At 57.0% G+C, this 14,802-nt stretch overlaps 1 long non-coding RNA gene across 1 annotated transcript; it reads left to right on the top strand.

The window, feature by feature from the left end:
- Positions 1-2,156: 2,156 nt before the first annotated feature.
- On the top strand, positions 2,157-6,153 carry LOC111549152. The gene is made up of 3 exons (XR_002733623.2): positions 2,157-2,284; positions 2,496-2,984; positions 3,799-6,153. It is a non-coding gene; the product is annotated as an uncharacterized LOC111549152 (long non-coding RNA).
- The last annotated feature ends 8,649 nt before the right edge of the window (positions 6,154-14,802 follow it).

Raw genomic sequence — 14,802 nt, 5'->3', positions numbered from 1 at the left:
GTCCAGAAGAGCACGGATCTGGTGCTGGGCCACCCATCTGCCTGGTGAAAAATGGACTTCATGTCCCCGAAGCTCACAATGTTCCAGGCATTTATTGACGGTCCATGTAATTCAAACATACTGATGAGCAGGTATCAATATCAGGCCGGGGCTGAAAGCCCTCGGTGTCCACACACGGCAGTCTACTTGGCAATTAATTTTTGGTGACTGTATTTCTAAAGAGAATCAAGGCAGAGAAATGGGATCATGAATCCTGCCTTTGGCTGGAAGCTAGGCTCATTCCCTTTGAGAAAGGTGTGGTACGTGTTTACTCTTCCTATTTCTACTCAGGAGACAATTTATGATGAAACTGTCATTTCATGCCGATGAATTCACATTTCATGTGGGAAAACTCTTCTTTAGATCCATTTGATCACTATTAAAGAACTTCTCTTTGGCCAAAAGGTTCTTCCAGCGTGGGTGTGACGGCTTCTTGTAATACCATTCCCAGAAAGACGATGAGTTCAGTGAAACCAAATGACCTTAGTCCAGCAGCGGGCCAAGCATTTAATAAGCACCTGCTGTATGCCAGGTAGTACAGGGAACTGGATTGAAGGGGTCAGGAGATAAAAGACTTCGGCTGTTAGGCAACTGTTGGGAAAACTCACACACACCCTCACCAGCGCTGATGCTGGGCTTGGCCATGTGGTCTGCTTGAGCCAGTGGGATTTTCGTGACCTGGAGGGGATGGCAGTGATGCGGTTCTAAGGCTGGGCCTGTCCCTGTGAAGTGCAGCCCTGAACCCAACCCACCACCTGGAGCCCAGCCTGCTGAGAGCAGCAAAGCTCCCCCTGGTCCACTCCCCTGCCCTGGAGCCTGGGGTCCAGTCTGGCCCCACTGTAGCCGACCCACAGACCTACGGTCAAAGCCACCACTGCTGACCCAGGGTCCCGAACATCACCGCGAGCCCTGAGTTTCTGGTTTGTTCCAGAGACAGGCACCCAATCTCAAAAAATATAGACTGGCTGGAAACCCAAGCTCATGCTAAAGGACATGGCAGGACAGGTCATCTCCACAGTCGGCGGGGCGAGGGAGCAGGAGGGCAGGGAGACAATGACCCAGAGAGGCAAGCAGCTTCGGAACTGCAGCCGCACATGGCATTTCCAGCCATCTTCCCGCTACGCTCACTTAAGAGAAAGAGCAATCGCACTGGGTGTCAACACCCACGTGTATGCAGTTGGCCACAGAGACACTGGACAAAGCCCCACAGGGTCGGATCCCCATCAGGCACCCCCAGGCTTCCTGCACCTGAAGATGGGCCTGTGCGCCTACAGCACCAGCTGCCATGTTCACTGGGGTGGGGCCCAGGGTCACCTTCCCCACTCCCAGGACCTCCGAAGATGCAGGAAGAAAGAACATATCGCACAACAGGGCAGGGCCAGGGCACAAGGGCAGGGCCAGGACTGGAGGGCAGGGCCGGGGCTCAGGGCAGGGCCAGGACTGGAGGGCAGGGCCGGGGCTCAGGGCAAGGCCAGGACTGGAGGGCAGGGCAGGGCCGGGGCTCAGGGCAGGTTCTCAGTGAAGACGGCCCTATTTCCACTCCGGTGCTGTCACCGGTTAGCCATGGGATGCTGGGCTCGTTAGTTAACGGTGACATTTCCAACCTTCTCCACGTGTGAAATGCAGCAGCAGTCGTCAAACTCAGAGTCCTCTGGAGAGAGACGGAGACGCCGAGGCCCATCCCAGGGTCTCGGACTCCGCAGATCTGAGTGGGGCCAGGGATGGGCATTCCTAACACGCCCCCAAGGCTGTGCCAGGACCACTGGGACCCCAACTCTGAGAGTCACTGGCTTACGAGGTTGCCATGAAATCAGATAATGTCCCTCAAGTGGCAAACCAAGGGCCAGGACATAATGCAGCACCCCTGAATATGAGCGGCTCTCCCATTACTGCCGCTATTGCACAGTGAAGAGTATCCCGGCTGCTCCAGCTCTGGCCCAGCAACCATGTCTGGTGCCCGTCTCCCCCCATCTCTTACCCAGTGCAGGGGCTTCAGGCTTGAGGCTGACGTGGCATCACAAACAAAGGTGTCCCCACTTCCCCCCCTACAAAGGAATGGAAACACCTGGGGAAAGTCTGGATCCCAAGGAACCCCTGAAGTCCCAAGAGCTCCCCTGATTGTTCCAAAGCAACTCTCCCAGCCCCGTGAACAACTCAGGGACCCCCTCAATCCGCGGCATGAGGCCCACCCGCAGAGGGAGAGGAGCTTCCGGTCCTGACTCCCACCAGGCGCAGGAGAGCCGAGGTGAGCTCCCAGGCCCACCGGATCTTCCCGTAAGTGGTTCGGCTGAAAGACTCCCTCTGCCTGTTCATTTGAAAATATAGATACCATCAGACGTTTTGATCATTTCTATTTTTGTTTCTACACTTCAATTTTGGCAGTACTCTCTTGGGAGCTGGGGGGAAAACACATTTTTCTCTACCATTTTTAATCTTCTTTTATTTATCAAACTTAGCTCCTCTTTGGGTGGATTAAAACAGACTTGGACAGAGTCTGGAAAAACAAACTCTTTTAAAACAAGACAAAGATTGAGTCTGGCCAACTGGCTATTTTCAATCCTTGCTGAACGGAGTCAAGGCAGTTGGTAGTAACAGTTTGTGGCCATCCGCTATTGTCCCCCCACACGAGAGGGTGGGGCCCCCTCAAAGTGACCAGAGCCGGTGACTCCGGGACTCAGCCCTCCCGAAACAGCGCCTGGCCTAGTGAGTCTTCCCAGAACGGCAGAGGGGCATCTAAGTGTGGACCATGAGTGCCGGGCACCTGGAGGGATGGAGGTGGGCCCCCCCATCCTGTGGACCCTCATGGATGGGAAGTAGGAGGAGGACTTGCCGGGCCACACCCTCCCACTCCCTGATTTCCCCAAAGCTCGCTGGATACACGTCACTTGCTCTGCAGTCCACATCATCCGTATCTCCTGTCCCACAGCCACGGGCTGCCCAGCAAGGTGAGAAAAACAGGGACATCCACACACTCTGTTTGAGAAGGGAGCTCTTCTCAATGGGATTCTCTCCCCCACAAGCTCCAAGCAGATAGGGCAGTGTCCGACGGTCACCGAGGGACCTCCAAGGGCCATCCAGTGCTCAGCATAGTGTGTCTGCTGAATTAATCAAGGACTTTGCAGTGGACTCAGGCCACCTTGCCCTGGGACAGGCAGGCACAAAATGAGGACTGACAATGCTGTCAGCGCACGCCAGGATGGGAGCCTCAGCTGCTGGGAATGCACTTGCAGTGAAGTGCTAACCAAGCAGTGGACCCTGCCTGCTGGCCACGTGCAGGCACAGTCCCCCTGGGGAGGCACGCTTCTTCCAGGCTGAAGGGGAGCCCTCCGCCCAACTCAGGGAGCCCACCTGCTCCTCCAGGCTGCCCGCCCAGGCTGTGCCCATGATGGGGTGGGAGGGCCAGCCCCAAAACTGAGCATGCCCCTGGCTCTCCTCCCACCCAGTGACGGGCCTGGCCACCCAGAGCCTCAGGAGCAGCTCCCTTGGGTGGGACCTGCTTGAGGCTCACAGATCCCGGCACTCCCCTTCCCCAGGGTGGCAGAACCCAGCCAAGTTACAGCAAGCAGCACTCACACCTTCACCCACTTATTCACGTATTAATCTCCCCTGCTAGACTCCAGGGGCATCTGTTGACAAAGAGCCTCTAACTGGGAAGGGCCATGGGGACGGTGTCCTGGGGTCTCTCAGGTGCCCAGGCGGCAACCTCTGTGGGGCTCTGGGTAACCGCAGCAATTTCCCCTCCTCTCTCCTGCGCCCAAGGTACCTGCCCAGCCGTCTCCACACCTGAGAGCCCACCTGGTACTGGTCCCGCATTATTTGTGGGTGTCAGCCCTGTCTTCACAGGAATAGCTAGGGTCCTGAAGACAGAGGCAGCCCCAGAAGCCTCCACCAATCCCAGTGCCAACACAGGATGTTCAATAACACCCAACCTAATTCCAAAGAGATTGTGAGCAGCAGCTGGGTTCAAAGTAATCACTGCATAACCCAGAAACATTCATTAAGCACCTACTGTGTGCTGGGCTATCCACTAGGCATTAGGAGATACAAGACATAGGGCTGCTGCCCTCATGGGCGTCTCACTCAGGTGAGGGAACAGCCAAATACTTGCAATCACAACAGTGCCCTATGAGTGCTGTGACCCGGGGCACATCCAGCCCCCACTGAGGCAGGGGCCACCAGGAACATTGTGCCAAGGAATTCCGAGACCAGAGGCCTTAGGCCCAGTGGCAGCATGGCATGGTCTGGATGGCAGACTTCAGTGAGCGGCGGAAAGACCGAAGGGACGGCAGAGCAAGAGGGAGGGAGAATGCTGTCTCCCACAAATACAGTCCACTTTCTCCGAACCTGAAGACTCGCTTAGAACCTCATGGTCCAGGAATCCATCTGGAGATGGTGGAAGTCATGGTTTCCATGAGAGTCCTTCTGTCTGTTGACTGAGCCACGGGGGGCTAGCTGGACTGCTCCCGCCATGCAGCAAAGGAGAGGCAGCTGCTGTCCACTGAAAAGCAGGTGCGCTCAGCATCCTTCCTTCACACCTTTAGGGCCTGGTGGCAGGAGGTGAGACGAGATGCAGATTTCAGCCCTGAGTCTGGCTTACTTCAGGATCCCTCCCAGGGCTCTCTCACCTCAGAGGCAGTGTGGGACCCCAGGCCACACCTTGTTTGCAGGCCTCGCCTAGATCGTGGTAGCAGCCAGAACTAACAATTCCTTCAAGTCAGCATCCCCGTGGCCCAGAGTGGGGACTGAGACCCACACACACCCTCATCTGCAGGCACGTAGGGACGCAAAAAATCCAGAGTGAGTACGTAGTGCACATCAGGCCTTAAGAAGGTGGGTAGAAACGCAAAGCACCTAGCCAGCTGTGCCGCTCTGTGCCCCTGGGAGGAAGCTGGCATGGTGCTGATGCAGTTAGCGCCATTGCACCCTCCTGGTGCTGCAGCTCGTTTGAACAAAGCCCAGATTAGCATGTGGTGCAGAGGTCTGCATATTTCAACAAACTGCTGCCTTGTCAGATATCACCTCGAGGGACGGGCTGATGGAGTCCTTGGCAAACCCAGGACTGGCCGTGGAGTGGGGACACAGCCTGAACTGCCCCGGGCTGGTGGCACTGGCTTGCCCTGTGCGGCCTCCTCCCGTAGATGGGGCAGATAATAAGGGGGAGGATGCTCCCCAAGTCCACAGCTCTGCAGAGGGCCCAGACCCCACTCTGCCAGTGTGGTAGGCATCAGAGCTGGGTGGGGCTCTGTGAAGTTAGGGTCATGGAAATGGGATGTAAACTATGGGACCTGAAGAGAAGGCCCCACCCCAGGATGTGCACCCCAGACACCACGACACACCCTGGCTGACAGGTCTGGTCAACAGAGCCCTTGGGACCGGCAGTCTCTGCAGCCCAGCCTGCTGGTCCTGCTGAGCACCCAGGTGCCCACAGTGCTGACACATGACCAAGGACAGACATCCACGGTGTGGGCCGCCTGGAGCCCCCCAGGTCCCGGGAGCCCCTCGGCTTATCGAAACCAACTCCAGCCCGGAAAGCCCTCATTTGTTGAGGTCTCCTGGAGCCCCCCAGGCCTCTCCAGGTGGAGAATGAGGCTCAAACGGAGGGGAATCTTGGCAGCCCGGACGCACCGCCTGCAGGGAAGTTGCCTGCTGGCGCAGACACCCAGCCTGTCCAGAGCCTAACTGAATGCCACGGGCCCCAGAGATCCTCAGCCTGGAGCAGGCCTAGAGTCGGGGGCTCTGCCCGAGCAGGGACACAGTCCCCCAGGAAGGCGAGAACACAGCAGGCCAGAGGTGGGGAGGCCTCCAGTGAGGTCCAGCCATCTCCACTGGAGCAAGGAAAAGATCTCCTCTGCAGACTGCAGTCAGCAGCGGGCCCGGGGCGTCCTGCTCTGTCACAGGGGGAGGGACCCATGAGCAGCAGCCAGGGTGCCCCCATAGGAGGCTGCCCCCACCCCGCCAAGCCCAGACCAGCGGGGAGGCTCTCCTTGGAGGCAAGGCCCCCGCCTCCTGTTCTTCCTGGGTGACATTTCCTCCAGAGAGTGGCCGGAAAGGTCACCTCCCCTCCACTCGAGCTGGCTTCATTGCCGTGATTACACTTTATGATTCTTTTATGAAGGATTTTGTCTTTAAGTTCCACAAATGTTATTGCAAAAAAAAACGACTCAGGCCCCATCTCTGCCCTGGGGAGGGAAGCGGCCTGGCTGATTGGTAATAAGGGCTGACGCCTCGGAGATCCTCATTCTCAGCAGCGCTGGAGGAGACCAAACGACCCCTGACTCCCCAGGAGATGTTCAGAGACGCAGGTGCCAGGGGAGCGCGTGGAGGGCTCCGGGTGGACACAGACCCCAGACCACTCTCCCCTCTTCGTGCCCCTCAGCAAGTCACCCACTGCCAGGTCGGGGCCGTGCTGTGTAGAGTGGTCACGGACACATCACACAATATGCACACACAGCACACACTACACACCACACACAACACACACTACACACCACACACAACACACACATCATACACCCCAGACAGTACGCCAGTACACATATACACACACTATACACACCACACACAAATACACACATCACACACACCACACACACACCACACACAGATATACAGACCACACACCCACACACACCACACGCACACACACATCGCATACACATATATACACCACACACCCGCACACACACACACTGTACTCCACACACAACACACACCACACATCACATATCCCAGACAGTACACCAGTACACGTATACATACACTATACACAGCACACACAAATACACACATCACACACATACCACACACACACACACCATACACACATACCCCTGGCCCCTCCAATCTGGACACTGGTGATAGGAGCCACAGCAGCGGATTGATGCCGGGCCCTGCACACTGGCCTCCCAGGCCCTGTACTTGGCGTCCTGGAGCTCCTCCCACTCAGCACCCACATGATCCCCTGGGGTGCCTGTGGCCCCCAACACACCCTGGGGGTACCCAGAGCCGGCTTTCCCCAGCTGGAAGACAGCACTGCTGGGGCCTTCCCAGGGCACAGGGAGTGGCACTCAAGACCCAAAGCCTGGCAGGGCTGCAGACCTTGCCACCCCTGAGGTCAAGGCCTCCCAGCAGGTCCCTGGGTTGGGGCAAAGTCCCACCTTGAAGAAGGACTTGAGCCCAGAGCCAAGGCGAGGGTCCTGCGTGTCTGTGGCCAGGGGCACTGAGTCCTCACTGCAGGTCTGCATGGGGCCTCCCACCCTGGCCGCCCTCCACCCTCTCAACACCGACACAGAGGGGTGGCACCTGTTGCCCTGTGTGGCATGCAGGTGGGCTGGGGAACGTGCCTGGGGCTCCTCACACCTGGGACAAGGAAGACAGCAGCAGGGCCGAGGCTGAACTGTGAGTTGTGTTCCCTGAGAGAGGCAGACTCCACAAAGAATGAAACAAAGCTCTTCAGCGGAAGTCTGGGTCTTACAGGCCCTCCAAACAGCCAGGGAAAGGGGAGGGTCTCCAAGCCCCTGCACAACGCTCCAAAGGGTACACGGTTCTAGAGTCTCCAAGTCCCTGCACAAACACCCCACGGGGGACAGGGTCCTTAGAGTCTCTGGGTTCCTGCACAAAGGTCCCAGGGAGTATAGGGTCCTGGGGTCTCCAGGTCCTTGCACAAATGCCCCAAATGGGACAGGCTTCTGGGATTTCCAAGGCCCTGTATAAACATCCCGGGGGGACAAGGTCCTGGTGTCTCTGGGTCCAGTGCACACACCCAGGAGGCGCAAAGTCTTGGGAAGCACTGCAGTTCCGCGTCGGACTTCCTGGGGCTTGCTTTACTCCCAGCCCTGCCTCTCCCACCCAGTGTCCCTCAGGTTCCTCAGCCCAGGATCCCCTTCTGCCTTCGGTGAGCCCCTCTGCAGGGTTTGACCCAGGTCTGGAGCCTCACGTCCACACAGAGAGCTGCTACCAGGAGCCGTGTTACCTGGCCAACTTCTAATAAGTGGCTGCTCTTTGTATTTTTTTTTTTTTTTTTTTTTTACTGTCAATGAAAAATTGTCTTACAGGCAAACACAAAAACAAACCCATTACACAGTGCCACAAAAATCTTCCTCTAAACATCTGAAGCTAAAATTGAGGCCAAATTTCACAGTACATTAGTGACTAAATTCTGAATAACATCATTTTGTAAAGAAGAAATAATTGGCAAATTATGAGATTATTTTAGTACAGTAACTTGAGAAAGAACAAGAAGAAAAGGAAGCAAGGCTTGGATTCATGAAAAACAAAAGATGCATTTGAGGCAAAAAAAAAAAAAAAAAAGGCAAACTCCTGGGCAAATCTGTGCTCAGCATTTCTCACCTCGAGGTGGGACTGGGTTGATTTTGCGGGGGCAGAAGACACCCTAGAAGTCAAGGGCTTATGTGCCCCATTAGTCCTCGGGGGACCAGGGAGTGGAGCGGAGAGGTTAGGTAACTGGTCATCTTTCCCACGGGGGGTGTCAGTTCTGGGCACGAGTGGCCTCGCAGAGGGACTCTCTGGGTGTCCAGGCAGCATCTGCCTCCCCCGCCCCCCGGGAGGTTTTCCAGGCTTCCACACAGGTGACCCACCTCCCCCACCGCCCTGGTCCTGGGGAGCAGGCTTCAGCCCATGGGTCCCTTCTGTTTCCCACCTGCACAGGTGCTGCACTGGGAAACTAATTCAAACACACCTTTGTGACCTACACGGGTCTAAACTCTCGTGCACAAGGTTAGACCCAAGAAGGCACAGCCCTGGTGGCCGACAGGTTCACTGGGGGTTAGGGGGCCAGCCCGAGAGAAGGAGGGAGCTGCAGGGCTGATCCCAGCCCAGTTCCCGCCGGCTCTCCATGCCCCTCCCCTTGCCCAGAGACCCTCTATTGTTCACAGTGGTTTGGGGTGAACTGTCACTGTAGCCTCTCAGATGCTGCAGTTTCCTAGGACTCAATTCCAAGGGGACCACAGCACTAACATGACAGGGCATGGTCAAAGGCGACACAGGCCATGCTGGGCACCTCCTTCCCCCGCAGCCAAGCCCTGCCAGCTTTTACCTGGCTACTCCGAACCCTTCCCAGGCCCCCAGTTCCACTCCCAACCCCCCAGTCCACGGGACATGGGCTCTGCCCAACCCTGGTTTTCTCTCCAGTGCTGGAATCGAACCAAACTCCTCTCTGGCAAGGCCCCATCCCCTCGCACCTTCTGCCTGCAGTCCTGCTCCCTTCAGCGCTGGTGGCAGGTTCGGGGACTCTGAAGTTTCCCATCTGGCTTCTTGTTACCCAGTTCTCAGCCAATGTATCACCTCCTGGGGGTGGCCTTCCCTGGTCAGCTGAGCTCTCTGGCCTTCCTGCCACTATTAAGCCCTCTCTTGAAATTCTCTAGCTGAGCCCTGTGGCCTTCCTGCCGCTATTAAGCCCCCTCCTGAAATTCTCTGATGGGCCCTGGAACTCCAGGGACATTGCTGGACATTTCCTCATTTGTTCACAGGCTCCGCTCCTGTGGGCAGGCCCTGTCGGGTGGCACCGACCTGGCTGCAGCTCAGCATACCTTCCTCATCCTTCCTGATTTCCACCTGAGGGGCTCCCAGCTTCTTAAAAAAAAATACAGAAAGTGGGAAGAGAAAAGCTGCAGTGACAAACTACACCCACCTGAATGTAACTCTGTCTTTAAGAAAAGTCAACACAATAATTCTCTTTGTTTCAGAACAGGTGCCAAGAGGGAAATCACACAGCTTTTCCTGCCTGGGAAACAGTAACAACCACTTCAGAGTGATCACTGCCCGGCCACGCACCGCCTGGAGGAGCTCGTGTCCTATTAGGGTGTCTGCTTTGCCTCCGATTATCTGGCAACTAAACCAATTTAGGAGCCCACCAGGGTCTTTCTGGCCACCTCTCCAGGGCCCTGGCTGGGCCGGTCCTATCTTCATTTCCATATAGCCAGCATCCTCATTGAGACGGAGAAATGTTATTATTTACCAAGAAAGCAAGGTCTGAAAATGGCAATTACTCGGCGGGTCAGCAGAAAGCCCCAGGATACTTCTCTCCGCAGGATTCAGCCGGCAGCTTGGAGCTGCAAGACACAGCCAGTGCCTACCCTTCAGGTTCCCACCCCCCATTAACTCACATCCCATTGGTTTACAAAAACGAGTATGTATGCCCCCCACACAAATACATATTCACGTCTCAAAATGTAAGTCTGTTGCATACTTTATAAAACACACATTGGAAAGTGGCATGTAAAATGCAGATATAAACATGGCACGATTTTCCTGCCTGCTCTGTGGGCCCTGGGGACTGGATTCCACACCTCCGGGCTGGAAGGAGACAAGCTCCCTGCACGGCTGACCCTAGGACTGACCACGGGACTCACTTGGTGGCCAATGGGATTTTGTGGGTCTGACCCAGGCAGGAGCCCTCAATGAGCTCCGGAGGTTGAGTTTGGTGTCCTGTGATTTACCACGGCAAGACGGTGCCGGGAAGTAGCTAGTCAAGAATGCACGGAGATGCGTGGAAGAGACCTGAGCCCACCGCGGCCCAGAGCAGCGAGCATGGCAGGCCCGTGAGCAGGCACACCCACGCTCCCTGCTGTGGGCCACAGAGGCTGGGCTGCTTGCCAGGCAGCACCGGTGCAGGGAGAGCTGACTGGCTCTGATTCCCGGTCCTCACTCTGCCCTCCAAAGTTCCACATGGACGATACTGTATCCCAAAGGGCTCAAGGAAGGGAAAGCTCGCCAGCCAATACCCAGCTACCTCAAATCAGCCAGAGCCAGAAAACTGGCCTGGAGATGGGGTGCCCCATGGCCTGGCTCACAAGCAGCCTGAGGGCAGGGCTCAGCCCCTTGCCCAGAACTGTCCTCCCCCTCCACCAGCTCGGTCCCAGCTCCCATCCCCACCCCTAAGCCAGGAACTGGTGGTAACTTTCGGTAAAGGGCCAGGTAGTCAGTATTTTCGGCTTAGCAGCCCCGGGGCATCTGGGTGGTTTCACACAGTTTTCTTTTCTGTTATAACCCTTTAAGATGATTAAAGCCTAGCTTAGCTTCCTGGCAATATAAAAGCAGGCCACTCGGCCTAGAACCCGGAGCATCCACTCCTGTATCCACCTTCAGGAAGGGGCATGGAGCGGACCATGCGCTGGTGACAGAGAGGTCCGTGCACTGTGTGGATCCACGGCACCCCCACGCCAAATGGCCCACGGGGGCATGGAGGGCATTGTGCCCCCGCCACCCCCTCGCCCTGGCCCTGCCTCAGCCCGATCCCCACCCTCAGCCAGAGGGTCCTCAGGAAACCAGGTGTATGGGGTCTGCTCAAGGCCTCTCCTGCTATCTTCACTCTGGCAGGAGTCTGGCTTAGTCTGGGGACACCGTGGGGCCTTCTAGGCTGCTGGGCACTCTGACAGGGGAGCAGAAAGGGGCTTCCAGGGCCCCAGGGAGGGCTGCAGGACCCCGACTGCGGTGCCTGCTGGGCTGGACTTCCTCCTGAAACAAGGAGGAGGCCATGGCATTTGGTTTGACACCCTTGCTGCCAGCTTCTGGGTCCTCCCAGGAGCCTCGTCCAACTGTGGGACCTGCAGGCTGGGGTTCAGAGGCCAGGCTGGCCAGGGCCACATGCTTGGTAAGTGGCAGGGCCCAGATTTGAAACCAAGCCCTATCCTCTGCCCACGTGCCTCCTGGCACACAGACATGTCCTGCCCTGGGGTTTAGTCCCTGGCATCCCTGGTCGAGTGGATGGAGTGGGGAATGCCACCCTGAGCTCCCACGGCCAGACCCCGTCTCCCAGACGATGACGATCTCGCCTGGAAATGCGCCAAGAACAGAGCAGGAACCTCATGACCTCAGGTCCCCAGGGAGCCGGGCCATGTGGTGGCAGCACCAGCCTCCCCCACCCTACCCCACCCCCACCCCGGGTGTCTCAAAGGCAGAGGAACGAGAGCCACAGAACAATCCGTTCCATCGGGGCCTCTGCCAGCATCAAGCCATCTGGCTCAAGTCAGCGGGACCTCCCCGATTCCTGCCAGACCGGGAGGCCGAGGGGTTTTTGTTTGGGGTAGCATTCTTCCTGACTACAGCCATTACTAAGAGCTCCTGCAGGAGAGGTACCCCGTCCAGCCACGTCCAGAGGGAGCCCCCGTCCCAGGTCCAGCCCCTCTGCAGGCGACAGAGCTCAGCCAGCGCCAGCTCAGCCAGTGCCAGCCCAGCCAGGCCCCAGTGCTATTGCCCAGCCAGCGCCAGCACGTCCCGGGGCTGTCTCGGGTCTGCGGGGCAGCTCCCAGCCACTCCTCCACACACGGATGTGAAGCTCCTCCTTTCCCCGGCGTAAACCGTCCTGGAGCACGGAAAGCCACCGCAGTGTGCCTGTGTGTGCGAGCCGCCTGTGCCCATGGGCGGCTGCAAACAAAGGCACTCTGTCCTCCCCGCAGCGCAGGGCACAGGGAGCCGGAAGCCTTGGCCGCAGATGAAGACAGACATGCTGTTGACATGGAAACCCAATAGTTAAAAATTCTTCAGGCGGTTTCGAAATGTCAAATTTTGATAACCAGGTTGGAGTCCTCGTTCCTCCATAGTGAAATGTTTGGCAAAACAAGCCCTGCCATGAATTCCTGACAACTCGTCAGCCGGGGCGCACGCCTGAGCCATATGTCCCTCGACGGGCGGTGCGCGCTCGTTACCCACCCGCGCCGGCTCCCGGTGCTGACACGCTGTCAGGGCTGAAAGGACGGCCTGCCTCTCCGGGCTCGTCTTTTATGGACATATAACTTGCTGGCGGACAAAGGACATCCACTTGTTTCCTGGCTTGCCGAGAGGAAAGCCCTCTGATAGACAATTCTCCCTCTATGTTGCACCACAAAAACCCGGGACTGCTGGCATTTGCCTTGAGCCGGGGACGGTAGGTTTCCAAGTCCCTGCTAATTAATTGAAACGTGTGTGTGTGTCGGGGCGTGGGGGACGCATGAAGACAGAGACCCACACCTACCTATGGACATTTGCCTCTGCCAAGTCAGTTTCAGGAGACGAAAACCAACCCATGGGGGAACTCGGTGTGTGCGGCACAAAGCGGCAGCACAGTCCCGTGGCAGGGGTTCGACAACACAGCACTCCTGTGGGGGGTGTGCCTGTGTGTGCCCCTCCGCAGCCATGCATGAGTGCCCATACATGTATGTGCCTGTGCAAATGTGTGTGCAGTGTGCTCACACCTACAGAGATGCATATGTATGCATGAGTGCTCATTACATGTGCTGGTGTGACTGTGTATGTGTGTGCAGCATGCTGGCACCTACAAATATGCATATACCCACACAGCTTGTGTGCACACGAAGGCATGAGTGCTCATACATGTGCCTGTGCGAGTGTGTGTACATTGTGTGTGCAGCGTGCTCACACCTACACATATGCATATAGCAACACGGACTGTGTACATGTTTGTGTCCAATGCTCATCTGTGACATATACACACCCGTGTGATACTGAAGTCAGACATTTCTCCTAAACCATCCCATCCTCTCTTGTCGCACCACTGTGCAGGTATTATTTACAAATGTGCATCTTACATGCACACTTATGTGCAGGTCACAGTGTGTGGGAGTGGGACTGTGTGTGTGTGGATGAAAAGACACACTTTTAAGAGTCACACGCACATACTACAGTGGTGGGTGATCATTTGCTTAAAAACCTGTATAAAGGTTCCACCTCCCCCGGAAAGACACCTGTGCATTGAGCAGAACGTTCCCAGGATAAGGGTTGCTGGGCTGGGATCCCAGGGTGAGAGGCCCAGGGCCCGGCCTTGAAGAGGGGCTGCTCAAGGTTGGGGAGATGTGATGTTTCCGAATGTTCCCTGTTCGCTGGCTGGGGACCCACGAGTGACCAGCAGAACTAGGAAGGAGAGGACAGAGGAGCTAAGATGCCTGTGCCGAGGCTGCTGCTCAGCCTCCAGAACCCCCCAGACAAACAATGGGCCCCGACTTCCATCCCTCCAAGGCCAAACCTCCAGTCTCTGAGCGCAGCTGCTTCTGCAGCTCCCAGCTCCGTGTCCGTTACGTGCAGCAGAGCCCGCTTTCTCAGTGCCCGCTAGAGCCGGGCCTCCCCCTGCCCCTGTTCCCAGGGTAAAGGACAGTGGAGGGGGCATGGCCTCTCCTTCAACCTCCCCACACCCCCACAGGGCAGCCCCATCAAGCACCTGGAGGAGACATTCCGGAAGTGAAGCTGGAGGAAGAGACATTCCCGGAAGTGAAGCTGGAGGAAGAGACATTCCCGGAAGTGAAGCTGGAGGAGGAGCTGCTTGGCTCTGGGCACAGGCACTTTCCAGGGCCCTATGGGCTCAACTGCAGCCTTCCTCAGGTCCTGCCCTCCAGCCTGCCCTGCCCACCCACCCAGGCTGTCCTGGACCTGCTGCTCAGCTGACATGGCCCCTCCTCTCTGCCTCCACACTCCTCAGTCCTAGAGCTGGCCATGCAGGGTTACCTCCATGGGAGCCCTCTGTGGACCCCTGGAGGAAGGCCCGGCCCCACCTCACCTGCCTATGCCATCTCTCCTGCTTGACCCACCTCACTCACCTGCCCTACTTCACCTGCCTGCCCCCTCACTGGCCTATCAGCCCTAACCTGCCTGACCCGCCGCATCTGACTTACTCATTTCACCTGCCTAACCCACCGCACCTGACTTACTCATTGCACCTGCCTGATCCACTGCATCTGACTTACTCATTTCACCTGCCTGACCCACCTCACCTGACTTACATATTTCACCTTCCTGACCCACCTCAACTGACTT

Source organism: Piliocolobus tephrosceles, chromosome 19 (genome assembly GCF_002776525.5).
Source record: "Piliocolobus tephrosceles isolate RC106 chromosome 19, ASM277652v3, whole genome shotgun sequence".
Taxonomy (NCBI): domain Eukaryota; kingdom Metazoa; phylum Chordata; class Mammalia; order Primates; family Cercopithecidae; genus Piliocolobus; species Piliocolobus tephrosceles.
Note: the sequence above shows the minus strand (reverse complement) of the source record. Positions and strands in the feature narration are given on the sequence as shown.